We start from the raw sequence: 15,642 nt of genomic DNA, 5'->3' as shown, positions 1-15,642 counted from the left end.
ATAAAGACAGTTGATAGAATCTTTGTTTTTGCCTAATGTTTAGAGACATGCCCATTTTCCAAAATGTACTAATTTTAAATGTTGTCAAATGTACTTCACTTTCTCTAAGGAAGCTTAATTGATCATGCTGTTTAAGGTAGCATGGCCGAGTGGTCTAAGGTGCTGGATTTAGGCTCCAGTCTCTTTGGAGGCGTGGGTTCAAATCCCACTGCTGCCAACATATTGAGGTTTTGAAAACCTTTTCAGCTTATATTTATGATTTTGCTAATAGAAAAATTAGCATATTTTTGTATGAGTGCGTGCTTTGCTTTTTTGGAAAAGACAAAAGATAGAATCATTGCTTTTTCCTTTTTGTTTAGAGACCTATCCATTTTCCACAATGCACAAGTTTAAAATGTAGTCAGATACACTAAACTTACTCTCAGGAAGCTCTTTTAATGATGCATTAGGTAGCATGGCCGAGCGGTCTAAGGCGCTGGATTAAGGCTCCAGTCTCTTCGGAGGCGTGGGTTCAAATCCCACTGCTGCCAGCATTATGAGGTTTTGAGAACCCTTTGATCTAATTCTGAGGATTTTGTATTTCCATGAGTGTGTGCATTTCTGTTTTGGAAAAGACAGTTTTAGACTTTAGTTTAGAGACTTACCTAAATTTTAACAGACTTGTGGGTTCAAATGCCACTAGTATGAGTTCTTTTAAACCTTTTTATCTTATTCTTATAATTATGCTAACATGCAAAATTAGCATATGCTTTAAACCCACTGCTGCCAGTATTATGAGATCTTGAAATGTTTTTGTACTTATTCTTATGATTTTGCTAACATGCAAATTAGCATGTGATTTAATCTTCTTTTGTATTTGCATGATTTTCCAGTTTTCAGTTCAGATAAAGACTGTTGACAGAATCCTTGCTTTTTTCTAATGTTTAGAGACATGCCCATTCAAATCCCACTGCTGCCATTATTATGAGGTTTTGAGAACCCTTTGATCTAATTCTTATGATTTTGTATTTTCATGAGTGTGTTAATTTCTGTTTAGGAAAAGACAGTTGAAAGAATCATTGATTTTTCCTATTGTTAAGAGACTTACCCATATTCCAACAGACTTGTGAGTTCAAATCCCACTGCTGCCACTAGTATGAGTTCTTTTAAACCTTTTTATCTCATTCTTATAATTATGCTAACATGCAAAATTAGCATATGCTTTAATCTCACTGCTGCCAGTATTATGAGATCTTGAAATGTTTTTGTACTTATTCTTATGATTTTGCTAGCATGCAAATTAGCATGTGATATAATCTTCTTTTGTATTTGTATGATTTAGCAGTTTTCAGTTAAGATAAAGACCGTTGATAGAATGTTTGTTTTTGCCTAATGTTTAGAGACATGCCCATTTTCCAAAATGTACTAATTTTAAATGTTGTCAAATGTACTTCACTTTCTCTAAGGAAGCTTAATTAACCATGCTGTTTAAGGTAGCATGGCCGAGTGGTCTAAGGCGCTGGATTTAGGCTCCAGTCTCTTTGGAGGCGTGGGTTCAAATCCCACTGCTGCCAACATATTGGGGTTTTGAAAACCTTTTCAGCTTATATTTATGATTTTGCTAATAGAAAAATTAGCATATTTTTGTATGAGTGCGTGCTTTGCTTTTTTGGAGAAGACAAAAGATAGAATCATTGCTTTTTCCTTTTTGTTTAGAGACCTATCCATTTTCCACAATGCACAAGTTTAAAATGTAGTCAGATACACTAAACTTACTCTCAGGAAGCTCTTTTAATGATGCATTAGGTAGCATGGCCGAGCGGTCTAAGGCGCTGGATTAAGGCTCCAGTCTCTTCGGAGGCGTGGGTTCAAATCCCACTGCTGCCAGCATTATGAGGTTTTGAGAACCCTTTGATCTAATTCTGAGGATTTTGTATTTCCATGAGTGTGTGCATTTCTGTTTTGGAAAAGACAGTTTTAGACTTTAGTTTAGAGACTTACCTAAATTTTAACAGACTTGTGGGTTCAAATGCCACTAGTATGAGTTCTTTTAAACCTTTTTATCTTATTCTTATAATTATGCTAACATGCAAAATTAGCATATGCTTTAAACCCACTGCTGCCAGTATTATGAGATCTTGAAATGTTTTTGTACTTATTCTTATGATTTTGCTAACATGCAAATTAGCATGTGATTTAATCTTCTTTTGTATTTGCATGATTTTCCAGTTTTCAGTTCAGATAAAGACTGTTGAAAGAATCCTTGCTTTTTTCTAATGTTTAGAGACATGCCCATTCAAATCCCACTGCTGCCATTATTATGAGGTTTTGAGAACCCTTTGATCTAATTCTTATGATTTTGTATTTTCATGAGTGTGTTAATTTCTGTTTAGGAAGAGACAGTTGAAAGAATCATTGATTTTTCCTATTGTTAAGAGACTTACCCATATTCCAACAGACTTGTGAGTTCAAATCCCACTGCTGCCACTAGTATGAGTTCTTTTAAACCTTTTTATCTCATTCTTATAATTATGCTAACATGCAAAATTAGCATATGCTTTAATCTCACTGCTGCCAGTATTATGAGATCTTGAAATGTTTTTGTACTTATTCTTATGATTTTGCTAGCATGCAAATTAGCATGTGATATAATCTTCTTTTGTATTTGTATGATTTAGCAGTTTTCAGTTAAGATAAAGACCGTTGATAGAATCTTTGTTTTTGCCTAATGTTTAGAGACATGCCCATTTTCCAAAATGTACTAATTTTAAATGTTGTCAAATGTACTTCACTTTCTCTAAGGAAGCTTAATTAATCATGCTGTTTAAGGTAGCATGGCCGAGTGGTCTAAGGTGCTGGATTTAGGCTCCAGTCTCTTTGGAGGCGTGGGTTCAAATCCCACTACTGCCAACATATTGAGGTTTTGAAAACCTTTTCAGCTTATATTTATGATTTTGCTAATAGAAAAATTAGCATATTTTTGTATGAGTGCGTGCTTTGCTTTTTTGGAAAAGACAAAAGATAGAATCATTGCTTTTTCCTTTTTGTTTAGAGACCTATCCATTTTCCACAATGCACAAGTTTAAAATGTAGTCAGATACACTAAACTTACTCTAAGGAAGCTCTTTTAATGATGCATTAGGTAGCATGGCCGAGCGGTCTAAGGCGCTGGATTAAGGCTCCAGTCTCTTCGGAGGCGTGGGTTCAAATCCCACTGCTGCCAGTATTATGAGGTTTTGAGAACCCTTTGATCTAATTCTGAGTATTTTGTATTTCCATGAGTGTGTGCATTTCTGTTTTGGAAAAGACTGTTGAAAGAATCATTGATTGTTCCTATTGTTTAGAGACTTACCTAAATTTTAACAGACTTGTGGGTTCAAATGCCACTAGTATGAGTTCTTTTAAACCTTTTTATCTTATTCTTATAATTATGCTAACATGCAAAATTAGCATATGCTTTAAACCCACTGCTGCCAGTATTATGAGTTCTTGAAATGTTTTTGTACTTATTCTTATGATTTTGCTAACATGCAAATTAGCATGTGATTTAATCTTCTTTTGTATTTGCATGATTTTCCAGTTTTCAGTTCAGATAAAGACTGTTGAAAGAATCCTTGCTTTTTTCTAATGTTTAGAGACATGCCCATTCAAATCCCACTGCTGCCATTATTATGAGGTTTTGAGAACCCTTTGATCTAATTCTTATGATTTTGTATTTTCATGAGTGTGTTAATTTCTGTTTAGGAAAAGACAGTTGAAAGAATCATTGATTTTTCCTATTGTTAAGAGACTTACCCATATTCCAACAGACTTGTGAGTTCAAATCCCACTGCTGCCACTAGTATGAGTTCTTTTAAACCTTTTTATCTCATTCTTATAATTATGCTAACATGCAAAATTAGCATATGCTTTAATCTCACTGCTGCCAGTATTATGAGATCTTGAAATGTTTTTGTACTTATTCTTATGATTTTGCTAGCATGCAAATTAGCATGTGATATAATCTTCTTTTGTATTTGTATGATTTAGCAGTTTTCAGTTAAGATAAAGACTGTTGATAGAATCTTTGTTTTTGCCTAATGTTTAGAGACATGCCCATTTTCCAAAATGTACTAATTTTAAATGTTGTCAAATGTACTTCACTTTCTCTAAGGAAGCTTAATTAACCATGCTGTTTAAGGCAGCATGGCCGAGTGGTCTAAGGCGCTGGATTTAGGCTCCAGTCTCTTTGGAGGCGTGGGTTCAAATCCCACTGCTGCCAACATATTGAGGTTTTGAAAACCTTTTCAGCTTATATTTATGATTTTGCTAATAGAAAAATTAGCATATTTTTGTGTGAGTGCGTGCTTTGCTTTTTTGGAAAAGACAAAAGATAGAATCATTGCTTTTTCCTTTTTGTTTAGAGACCTATCCATTTTCCACAATGCACAAGTTTAAAATGTAGTCAGATACACTAAACTTACTCTCAGGAAGCTCTTTTAATGATGCATTAGGTAGCATGGCCGAGCGGTCTAAGGCGCTGGATTAAGGCTCCAGTCTCTTCGGAGGCGTGGGTTCAAATCCCACTGCTGCCAGCATTATGAGGTTTTGAGAACCCTTTGATCTAATTCTGAGGATTTTGTATTTCCATGAGTGTGTGCATTTCTGTTTTGGAAAAGACAGTTTTAGACTTTAGTTTAGAGACTTACCTACATTTTAACAGACTTGTGGGTTCAAATGCCACTAGTATGAGTTCTTTTAAACCTTTTTATCTTATTCTTATAATTATGCTAACATGCAAAATTAGCATATGCTTTAAACCCACTGCTGCCAGTATTATGAGTTCTTGAAATGTTTTTGTACTTATTCTTATGATTTTGCTAACATGCAAATTAGCATGTGATTTAATCTTATTTTGTATTTGCATGATTTTCCAGTTTTCAGTTCAGATAAAGACTGTTGAAAGAATCCTTGCTTTTTTCTAATGTTTAGAGACATGCCCATTCAAATCCCACTGCTGCCATTATTATGAGGTTTTGAGAACCCTTTGATCTAATTCTTATGATTTTGTATTTTCATGAGTGTGTTAATTTCTGTTTAGGAAAAGACAGTTGAAAGAATCATTGATTTTTCCTATTGTTAAGAGACTTACCCATATTCCAACAGACTTGTGAGTTCAAATCCCACTGCTGCCACTAGTATGAGTTCTTTTAAACCTTTTTATCTCATTCTTATAATTATGCTAACATGCAAAATTAGCATATGCTTTAATCTCACTGCTGCCAGTATTATGAGATCTTGAAATGTTTTTGTACTTATTCTTATGATTTTGCTAGCATGCAAATTAGCATGTGATATAATCTTCTTTTGTATTTGTATGATTTAGCAGTTTTCAGTTAAGATAAAGACTGTTGATAGAATCTTTGTTTTTGCCTAATGTTTAGAGACATGCCCATTTTCCAAAATGTACTGATTTTAAATGTTGTCAAATGTACTTCACTTTCTCTAAGGAAGCTTAATTAACCATGCTGTTTAAGGTAGCATGGCCGAGTGGTCTAAGGCGCTGGATTTAGGCTCCAGTCTCTTTGGAGGCGTGGGTTCAAATCCCACTGCTGCCAACATATTGAGGTTTTGAAAACCTTTTCAGCTTATATTTATGATTTTGCTAATAGAAAAATTAGCATATTTTTGTATGAGTGCGTGCTTTGCTTTTTTGGAAAAGACAAAAGATAGAATCATTGCTTTTTCCTTTTTGTTTAGAGACCTATCCATTTTCCACAATGCACAAGTTTAAAATGTAGTCAGATACACTAAACTTACTCTCAGGAAGCTCTTTTAATGATGCATTAGGTAGCATGGCCGAGCGGTCTAAGGCGCTGGATTAAGGCTCCAGTCTCTTCGGAGGCGTGGGTTCAAATCCCACTGCTGCCAGCATTATGAGGTTTTGAGAACCCTTTGATCTAATTCTGAGGATTTTGTATTTCCATGAGTGTGTGCATTTCTGTTTTGGAAAAGACAGTTTTAGACTTTAGTTTAGAGACTTACCTACATTTTAACAGACTTGTGGGTTCAAATGCCACTAGTATGAGTTCTTTTAAACCTTTTTATCTTATTCTTATAATTATGCTAACATGCAAAATTAGCATATGCTTTAAACCCACTGCTGCCAGTATTATGAGTTCTTGAAATGTTTTTGTACTTATTCTTATGATTTTGCTAACATGCAAATTAGCATGTGATTTAATCTTCTTTTGTATTTGCATGATTTTCCAGTTTTCAGTTCAGATAAAGACTGTTGAAAGAATCCTTGCTTTTTTCTAATGTTTAGAGACATGCCCATTCAAATCCCACTGCTGCCATTATTATGAGGTTTTGAGAACCCTTTGATCTAATTCTTATGATTTTGTATTTTCATGAGTGTGTTAATTTCTGTTTAGGAAAAGACAGTTGAAAGAATCATTGATTTTTCCTATTGTTAAGAGACTTACCCATATTCCAACAGACTTGTGAGTTCAAATGCCACTAGTATGAGTTCTTTTAAACCTTTTTATCTCATTCTTATAATTATGCTAACATGCAAAATTAGCATATGCTTTAATCTCACTGCTGCCAGTATTATGAGATCTTGAAATGTTTTTGTACTTATTCTTATGATTTTGCTAGCATGCAAATTAGCATGTGATATAATCTTCTTTTGTATTTGTATGATTTAGCAGTTTTCAGTTAAGATAAAGACCGTTGATAGAATCTTTGTTTTTGCCTAATGTTTAGAGACATGCCCATTTTCCAAAATGTACTAATTTTAAATGTTGTCAAATGTACTTCACTTTCTCTAAGGAAGCTTAATTAACCATGCTGTTTAAGGTAGCATGGCCGAGTGGTCTAAGGCGCTGGATTTAGGCTCCAGTCTCTTTGGAGGCGTGGTTTCAAATCCCACTGCTGCCAACATATTGAGGTTTTGAAAACCTTTTCAGCTTATATTTATGATTTTGCTAATAGAAAAATTAGCATATTTTTGTATGAGTGCGTGCTTTGCTTTTTTGGAAAAGACAAAAGATAGAATCATTGCTTTTTCCTTTTTGTTTAGAGACCTATCCATTTTCCACAATGCACAAGTTTAAAATGTAGTCAGATACACTAAACTTACTCTCAGGAAGCTCTTTTAATGATGCATTAGGTAGCATGGCCGAGCGGTCTAAGGCGCTGGATTAAGACTCCAGTCTCTTCGGAGGCGTGGGTTCAAATCCCACTGCTGCCAGTATTATGAGGTTTTGAGAACCCTTTGATCTAATTCTGAGGATTTTGTATTTCCATGAGTGTGTGCATTTCTGTTTTGGAAAAGACAGTTTTAGACTTTAGTTTAGAGACTTACCTAAATTTTAACAGACTTGTGGGTTCAAATGCCACTAGTATGAGTTCTTTTAAACCTTTTTATCTTATTCTTATAATTATGCTAACATGCAAAATTAGCATATGCTTTAAACCCACTGCTGCCAGTATTATGAGATCTTGAAATGTTTTTGTACTTATTCTTATGATTTTGCTAACATGCAAATTAGCATGTGATTTAATCTTCTTTTGTATTTGCATGATTTTCCAGTTTTCAGTTCAGATAAAGACTGTTGAAAGAATCCTTGCTTTTTTCTAATGTTTAGAGACATGCCCATTCAAATCCCACTGCTGCCATTATTATGAGGTTTTGAGAACCCTTTGATCTAATTCTTATGATTTTGTATTTTCATGAGTGTGTTAATTTCTGTTTAGGAAGAGACAGTTGAAAGAATCATTGATTTTTCCTATTGTTAAGAGACTTACCCATATTCCAACAGACTTGTGAGTTCAAATCCCACTGCTGCCACTAGTATGAGTTCTTTTAAACCTTTTTATCTCATTCTTATAATTATGCTAACATGCAAAATTAGCATATGCTTTAATCTCACTGCTGCCAGTATTATGAGATCTTGAAATGTTTTTGTACTTATTCTTATGATTTTGCTAGCATGCAAATTAGCATGTGATATAATCTTCTTTTGTATTTGTATGATTTAGCAGTTTTCAGTTAAGATAAAGACCGTTGATAGAATCTTTGTTTTTGCCTAATGTTTAGAGACATGCCCATTTTCCAAAATGTACTAATTTTAAATGTTGTCAAATGTACTTCACTTTCTCTAAGGAAGCTTAATTAATCATGCTGTTTAAGGTAGCATGGCCGAGTGGTCTAAGGTGCTGGATTTAGGCTCCAGTCTCTTTGGAGGCGTGGGTTCAAATCCCACTACTGCCAACATATTGAGGTTTTGAAAACCTTTTCAGCTTATATTTATGATTTTGCTAATAGAAAAATTAGCATATTTTTGTATGAGTGCGTGCTTTGCTTTTTTGGAAAAGACAAAAGATAGAATCATTGCTTTTTCCTTTTTGTTTAGAGACCTATCCATTTTCCACAATGCACAAGTTTAAAATGTAGTCAGATACACTAAACTTACTCTAAGGAAGCTCTTTTAATGATGCATTAGGTAGCATGGCCGAGCGGTCTAAGGCGCTGGATTAAGGCTCCAGTCTCTTCGGAGGCGTGGGTTCAAATCCCACTGCTGCCAGTATTATGAGGTTTTGAGAACCCTTTGATCTAATTCTGAGTATTTTGTATTTCCATGAGTGTGTGCATTTCTGTTTTGGAAAAGACTGTTGAAAGAATCATTGATTGTTCCTATTGTTTAGAGACTTACCTAAATTTTAACAGACTTGTGGGTTCAAATGCCACTAGTATGAGTTCTTTTAAACCTTTTTATCTTATTCTTATAATTATGCTAACATGCAAAATTAGCATATGCTTTAAACCCACTGCTGCCAGTATTATGAGTTCTTGAAATGTTTTTGTACTTATTCTTATGATTTTGCTAACATGCAAATTAGCATGTGATTTAATCTTCTTTTGTATTTGCATGATTTTCCAGTTTTCAGTTCAGATAAAGACTGTTGAAAGAATCCTTGCTTTTTTCTAATGTTTAGAGACATGCCCATTCAAATCCCACTGCTGCCATTATTATGAGGTTTTGAGAACCCTTTGATCTAATTCTTATGATTTTGTATTTTCATGAGTGTGTTAATTTCTGTTTAGGAAAAGACAGTTGAAAGAATCATTGATTTTTCCTATTGTTAAGAGACTTACCCATATTCCAACAGACTTGTGAGTTCAAATCCCACTGCTGCCACTAGTATGAGTTCTTTTAAACCTTTTTATCTCATTCTTATAATTATGCTAACATGCAAAATTAGCATATGCTTTAATCTCACTGCTGCCAGTATTATGAGATCTTGAAATGTTTTTGTACTTATTCTTATGATTTTGCTAGCATGCAAATTAGCATGTGATATAATCTTCTTTTGTATTTGTATGATTTAGCAGTTTTCAGTTAAGATAAAGACTGTTGATAGAATCTTTGTTTTTGCCTAATGTTTAGAGACATGCCCATTTTCCAAAATGTACTAATTTTAAATGTTGTCAAATGTACTTCACTTTCTCTAAGGAAGCTTAATTAACCATGCTGTTTAAGGTAGCATGGCCGAGTGGTCTAAGGCGCTGGATTTAGGCTCCAGTCTCTTTGGAGGCGTGGGTTCAAATCCCACTGCTGCCAACATATTGAGGTTTTGAAAACCTTTTCAGCTTATATTTATGATTTTGCTAATAGAAAAATTAGCATATTTTTGTGTGAGTGCGTGCTTTGCTTTTTTGGAAAAGACAAAAGATAGAATCATTGCTTTTTCCTTTTTGTTTAGAGACCTATCCATTTTCCACAATGCACAAGTTTAAAATGTAGTCAGATACACTAAACTTACTCTCAGGAAGCTCTTTTAATGATGCATTAGGTAGCATGGCCGAGCGGTCTAAGGCGCTGGATTAAGACTTCAGTCTCTTCGGAGGCGTGGGTTCAAATCCCACTGCTGCCAGCATTATGAGGTTTTGAGAACCCTTTGATCTAATTCTGAGGATTTTGTATTTCCATGAGTGTGTGCATTTCTGTTTTGGAAAAGACAGTTTTAGACTTTAGTTTAGAGACTTACCTACATTTTAACAGACTTGTGGGTTCAAATGCCACTAGTATGAGTTCTTTTAAACCTTTTTATCTTATTCTTATAATTATGCTAACATGCAAAATTAGCATATGCTTTAAACCCACTGCTGCCAGTATTATGAGTTCTTGAAATGTTTTTGTACTTATTCTTATGATTTTGCTAACATGCAAATTAGCATGTGATTTAATCTTATTTTGTATTTGCATGATTTTCCAGTTTTCAGTTCAGATAAAGACTGTTGAAAGAATCCTTGCTTTTTTCTAATGTTTAGAGACATGCCCATTCAAATCCCACTGCTGCCATTATTATGAGGTTTTGAGAACCCTTTGATCTAATTCTTATGATTTTGTATTTTCATGAGTGTGTTAATTTCTGTTTAGGAAAAGACAGTTGAAAGAATCATTGATTTTTCCTATTGTTAAGAGACTTACCCATATTCCAACAGACTTGTGAGTTCAAATCCCACTGCTGCCACTAGTATGAGTTCTTTTAAACCTTTTTATCTCATTCTTATAATTATGCTAACATGCAAAATTAGCATATGCTTTAATCTCACTGCTGCCAGTATTATGAGATCTTGAAATGTTTTTGTACTTATTCTTATGATTTTGCTAGCATGCAAATTAGCATGTGATATAATCTTCTTTTGTATTTGTATGATTTAGCAGTTTTCAGTTAAGATAAAGACTGTTGATAGAATCTTTGTTTTTGCCTAATGTTTAGAGACATGCCCATTTTCCAAAATGTACTGATTTTAAATGTTGTCAAATGTACTTCACTTTCTCTAAGGAAGCTTAATTAACCATGCTGTTTAAGGTAGCATGGCCGAGTGGTCTAAGGCGCTGGATTTAGGCTCCAGTCTCTTTGGAGGCGTGGGTTCAAATCCCACTGCTGCCACCATATTGAGGTTTTGAAAACCTTTTCAGCTTATATTTATGATTTTGCTAATAGAAAAATTAGCATATTTTTGTATGAGTGCGTGCTTTGCTTTTTTGGAAAAGACAAAAGATAGAATCATTGCTTTTTCCTTTTTGTTTAGAGACCTATCCATTTTCCACAATGCACAAGTTTAAAATGTAGTCAGATACACTAAACTTACTCTCAGGAAGCTCTTTTAATGATGCATTAGGTAGCATGGCCGAGCGGTCTAAGGCGCTGGATTAAGGCTCCAGTCTCTTCGGAGGCGTGGGTTCAAATCCCACTGCTGCCAGCATTATGAGGTTTTGAGAACCCTTTGATCTAATTCTGAGGATTTTGTATTTCCATGAGTGTGTGCATTTCTGTTTTGGAAAAGACAGTTTTAGACTTTAGTTTAGAGACTTACCTACATTTTAACAGACTTGTGGGTTCAAATGCCACTAGTATGAGTTCTTTTAAACCTTTTTATCTTATTCTTATAATTATGCTAACATGCAAAATTAGCATATGCTTTAAACCCACTGCTGCCAGTATTATGAGTTCTTGAAATGTTTTTGTACTTATTCTTATGATTTTGCTAACATGCAAATTAGCATGTGATTTAATCTTCTTTTGTATTTGCATGATTTTCCAGTTTTCAGTTCAGATAAAGACTGTTGAAAGAATCCTTGCTTTTTTCTAATGTTTAGAGACATGCCCATTCAAATCCCACTGCTGCCATTATTATGAGGTTTTGAGAACCCTTTGATCTAATTCTTATGATTTTGTATTTTCATGAGTGTGTTAATTTCTGTTTAGGAAAAGACAGTTGAAAGAATCATTGATTTTTCCTATTGTTAAGAGACTTACCCATATTCCAACAGACTTGTGAGTTCAAATCCCACTGCTGCCACTAGTATGAGTTCTTTTAAACCTTTTTATCTCATTCTTATAATTATGCTAACATGCAAAATTAGCATATGCTTTAATCTCACTGCTGCCAGTATTATGAGATCTTGAAATGTTTTTGTACTTATTCTTATGATTTTGCTAGCATGCAAATTAGCATGTGATATAATCTTCTTTTGTATTTGTATGATTTAGCAGTTTTCAGTTAAGATAAAGACTGTTGATAGAATCTTTGTTTTTGCCTAATGTTTAGAGACATGCCCATTTTCCAAAATGTACTAATTTTAAATGTTGTCAAATGTACTTCACTTTCTCTAAGGAAGCTTAATTAACCATGCTGTTTAAGGTAGCATGGCCGAGTGGTCTAAGGCGCTGGATTAAGGCTCCAGTCTCTTCGGAGGCGTGGGTTCAAATCACACTGCTGCCAGCATTATGAGGTTTTGAGAACCCTTTGATCTATTTCTGAGGATTTTGTATTTCCATGAGTGTGTGCATTTCTGTTTTGGAAAAGACAGTTTTAGACTTTAGTTTAGAGACTTACCTAAATTTTAACAGACTTGTGGGTTCAAATGCCACTAGTATGAGTTCTTTTAAACCTTTTTATCTTATTCTTATAATTATGCTAACATGCAAAATTAGCATATGCTTTAAACCCACTGCTGCCAGTATTATGAGATCTTGAAATGTTTTTGTACTTATTCTTATGATTTTGCTAACATGCAAATTAGCATGTGATTTAATCTTCTTTTGTATTTGCATGATTTTCCAGTTTTCAGTTCAGATAAAGACTGTTGAAAGAATCCTTGCTTTTTTCTAATGTTTAGAGACATGCCCATTCAAATCCCACTGCTGCCATTATTATGAGGTTTTGAGAACCCTTTGATCTAATTCTTATGATTTTGTATTTTCATGAGTGTGTTAATTTCTGTTTAGGAAAAGACAGTTGAAAGAATCATTGATTTTTCCTATTGTTAAGAGACTTACCCATATTCCAACAGACTTGTGAGTTCAAATCCCACTGCTGCCACTAGTATGAGTTCTTTTAAACCTTTTTATCTCATTCTTATAATTATGCTAACATGCAAAATTAGCATATGCTTTAATCTCACTGCTGCCAGTATTATGAGATCTTGAAATGTTTTTGTACTTATTCTTATGATTTTGCTAGCATGCAAATTAGCATGTGATATAATCTTCTTTTGTATTTGTATGATTTAGCAGTTTTCAGTTAAGATAAAGACCGTTGATAGAATCTTTGTTTTTGCCTAATGTTTAGAGACATGCCCATTTTCCAAAATGTACTAATTTTAATTGTTGTCAAATGTACTTCACTTTCTCTAAGGAAGCTTAATTATCCATGCTGTTTAAGGTAGCATGGCCGAGTGGTCTAAGGCGCTGGATTTAGGCTCCAGTCTCTTTGGAGGCGTGGGTTCAAATCCCACTGCTGCCAACATATTGAGGTTTTGAAAACCTTTTCAGCTTATATTTATGATTTTGCTTATAGAAAAATTAGCATATTTTTGTATGAGTGCGTGCTTTGCTTTTTTGGAAAAGACAAAAGATAGAATCATTGCTTTCTCCTTTTTTTTTAGAGACCTATCCATTTTCCACAATGCACAAGTTTAAAATGTAGTCAGATACACTAAACTTACTCTCAGGAAGCTGTTTTAATGATGCATTAGATAGCATGGCCGAGCGGTCTAAGGCGCTGGATTAAGGCTCCAGTCTCTTCGGAGGCGTGGGTTCAAATCCCACTGCTGCCAGCATTTTGAGGTTTTGAGAACCCTTTGATCTAATTCTGAGGATTTTGTATTTCCATGAGTGTGTGCATTTCTGTTTTGGAAAAGACAGTTTTAGACTTTAGTTTAGAGACTTACCTAAATTTTAACAGACTTGTGGGTTCAAATGCCACTAGTATGAGTTCTTTTAAACCTTTTTATCTTATTCTTATAATTATGCTAACATGCAAAATTAGCATATGCTTTAAACCCACTGCTGCCAGTATTATGAGATCTTGAAATGTTTTTGTACTTATTCTTATGATTTTGCTAACATGCAAATTAGCATGTGATTTAATCTTCTTTTGTATTTGCATGATTTTGCAGTTTTCAGTTCAGATAAAGACTGTTGATAGAATCCTTGCTTTTTTCTAATGTTTAGAGACATGCCCATTCAAATCCCACTGCTGCCATTATTATGAGGTTTTGAGAATCCTTTGATCTAATTCTTATGATTTTGTATTTTCATGAGTGTGTTAATTTCTGTTTAGGAAAAGACAGTTGAAAGAATCATTGATTTTTCCTATTGTTAAGAGACTTACCCATATTCCAACAGACTTGTGAGTTCAAATCCCACTGCTGCCACTAGTATGAGTTCTTTTTATCTCATTCTTATAATTATGCTAACATGCAAAATTAGCATATGCTTTAATCTCACTGCTGCCAGTATTATGAGATCTTGAAATGTTTTTGTACTTATTCTTATGATTTTGCTAGCATGCAAATTAGCATGTGATATAATATTCTTTTGTATTTGTATGATTTAGCAGTTTTCAGTTAAGATAAAGACCGTTGATAGAATCTTTGTTTTTGCCTAATGTTTAGAGACATGCCCATTTTCCAAAATGTACTAATTTTAAATGTTGTCAAATGTACTTCACTTTCTCTAAGGAAGCTTAATTATCCATGCTGTTTAAGGTAGCATGGCCGAGTGGTCTAAGGCGCTGGATTTAGGCTCCAGTCTCTTTGGAGGCGTGGGTTCAAATCCCACTGCTGCCAACATATTGAGGTTTTGAAAACCTTTTCAGCTTATATTTATGATTTTGCTAATAGAAAAATTAGCATATTTTTGTATGAGTGCGTGCTTTGCTTTTTTGGAAAAGACAAAAGATAGAATCATTGCTTTTTCCTTTTTGTTTAGAGACCTATCCATTTTCCACAATGCACAAGTTTAAAATGTAGTCAGATACACTAAACTTACTCTAAGAAAGCTCTTTTAATGATGCATTAGGTAGCATGGCCGAGCGGTCTAAGGCGCTGGATTAAGGCTCCAGTCTCTTCGGAGGCGTGGGTTCAAATCCCACTGCTGCCAGTATTATGAGGTTTTGAGAACCCTTTGATCTAATTCTGAGTATTTTGTATTTCCATGAGTGTGTGCATTTCTGTTTTGGAAAAGACAGTTGAAAGAATCATTGATTGTTCCTATTGTTTAGAGACTTACCTAAATTTTAACAGACTTGTGGGTTCAAATGCCACTAGTATGAGTTCTTTTAAACCTTTTTATCTTATTCTTATAATTATGCTAACATGCAAAATTAGCATATGCTTTAAACCCACTGCTGCCAGTATTATGAGATCTTGAAATGTTTTTGTACTTATTCTTATGATTTTGCTAACATGCAAATTAGCATGTGATTTAATCTTCTTTTGTATTTGCATGATTTTCCAGTTTTCAGTTCAGATAAAGACTGTTGATAGAATCCTTGCTTTTTTCTAATGTTTAGAGACATGCCCATTCAAATCCCACTGCTGCCATTATTATGAGGTTTTGAGAACCCTTTGATCTAATTCTTATGATTTTGTATTTTCATGAGTGTGTTAATTTCTGTTTAGGAAAAGACAGTTGAAAGAATCATTGATTTTTCCTATTGTTAAGAGACTTACCCATATTCCAACAGACTTGTGAGTTCAAATCCCACTGCTGCCACTAGTATGAGTTCTTTTAAACCTTTTTATCTCATTCTTATAATTATGCTAACATGCAAAATTAGCATATGCTTTAATCTCACTGCTGCCAGTATTATGAGAT

At 34.1% G+C, this 15,642-nt stretch overlaps 8 non-coding genes across 8 annotated transcripts; all 8 read left to right on the top strand.

Moving 5' to 3' along the window:
• The first annotated feature begins 1,471 nt into the window (after positions 1–1,471).
• TRNAL-UAG (transfer RNA leucine (anticodon UAG)) lies at positions 1,472–1,553 on the top strand. Its single transcript has one exon. It is a non-coding gene; the product is annotated as a tRNA-Leu (tRNA).
• Positions 1,554–4,158: 2,605 nt separating this feature from the next.
• TRNAL-UAG (transfer RNA leucine (anticodon UAG)) lies at positions 4,159–4,240 on the top strand. The gene has a single exon. It is a non-coding gene; the product is annotated as a tRNA-Leu (tRNA).
• Positions 4,241–5,494: 1,254 nt separating this feature from the next.
• On the top strand, positions 5,495–5,576 carry TRNAL-UAG (transfer RNA leucine (anticodon UAG)). Its single transcript has one exon. It is a non-coding gene; the product is annotated as a tRNA-Leu (tRNA).
• A 1,558-nt stretch (positions 5,577–7,134) lies between these two features.
• On the top strand, positions 7,135–7,216 carry TRNAL-AAG (transfer RNA leucine (anticodon AAG)). The gene has a single exon. It is a non-coding gene; the product is annotated as a tRNA-Leu (tRNA).
• Positions 7,217–9,508: 2,292 nt separating this feature from the next.
• TRNAL-UAG (transfer RNA leucine (anticodon UAG)) lies at positions 9,509–9,590 on the top strand. Its single transcript has one exon. It is a non-coding gene; the product is annotated as a tRNA-Leu (tRNA).
• Positions 9,591–10,844: 1,254 nt separating this feature from the next.
• TRNAL-UAG (transfer RNA leucine (anticodon UAG)) lies at positions 10,845–10,926 on the top strand. The gene has a single exon. It is a non-coding gene; the product is annotated as a tRNA-Leu (tRNA).
• Positions 10,927–13,203: 2,277 nt separating this feature from the next.
• Positions 13,204–13,285, top strand: TRNAL-UAG (transfer RNA leucine (anticodon UAG)). Its single transcript has one exon. It is a non-coding gene; the product is annotated as a tRNA-Leu (tRNA).
• Positions 13,286–14,530: 1,245 nt separating this feature from the next.
• On the top strand, positions 14,531–14,612 carry TRNAL-UAG (transfer RNA leucine (anticodon UAG)). Its single transcript has one exon. It is a non-coding gene; the product is annotated as a tRNA-Leu (tRNA).
• The last annotated feature ends 1,030 nt before the right edge of the window (positions 14,613–15,642 follow it).

This window comes from Ranitomeya variabilis, chromosome 5, assembly GCF_051348905.1.
Source record: "Ranitomeya variabilis isolate aRanVar5 chromosome 5, aRanVar5.hap1, whole genome shotgun sequence".
Lineage (NCBI taxonomy): Eukaryota > Metazoa > Chordata > Amphibia > Anura > Dendrobatidae > Ranitomeya > Ranitomeya variabilis.
This window is presented reverse-complemented; position numbering and strand designations above follow the sequence as displayed.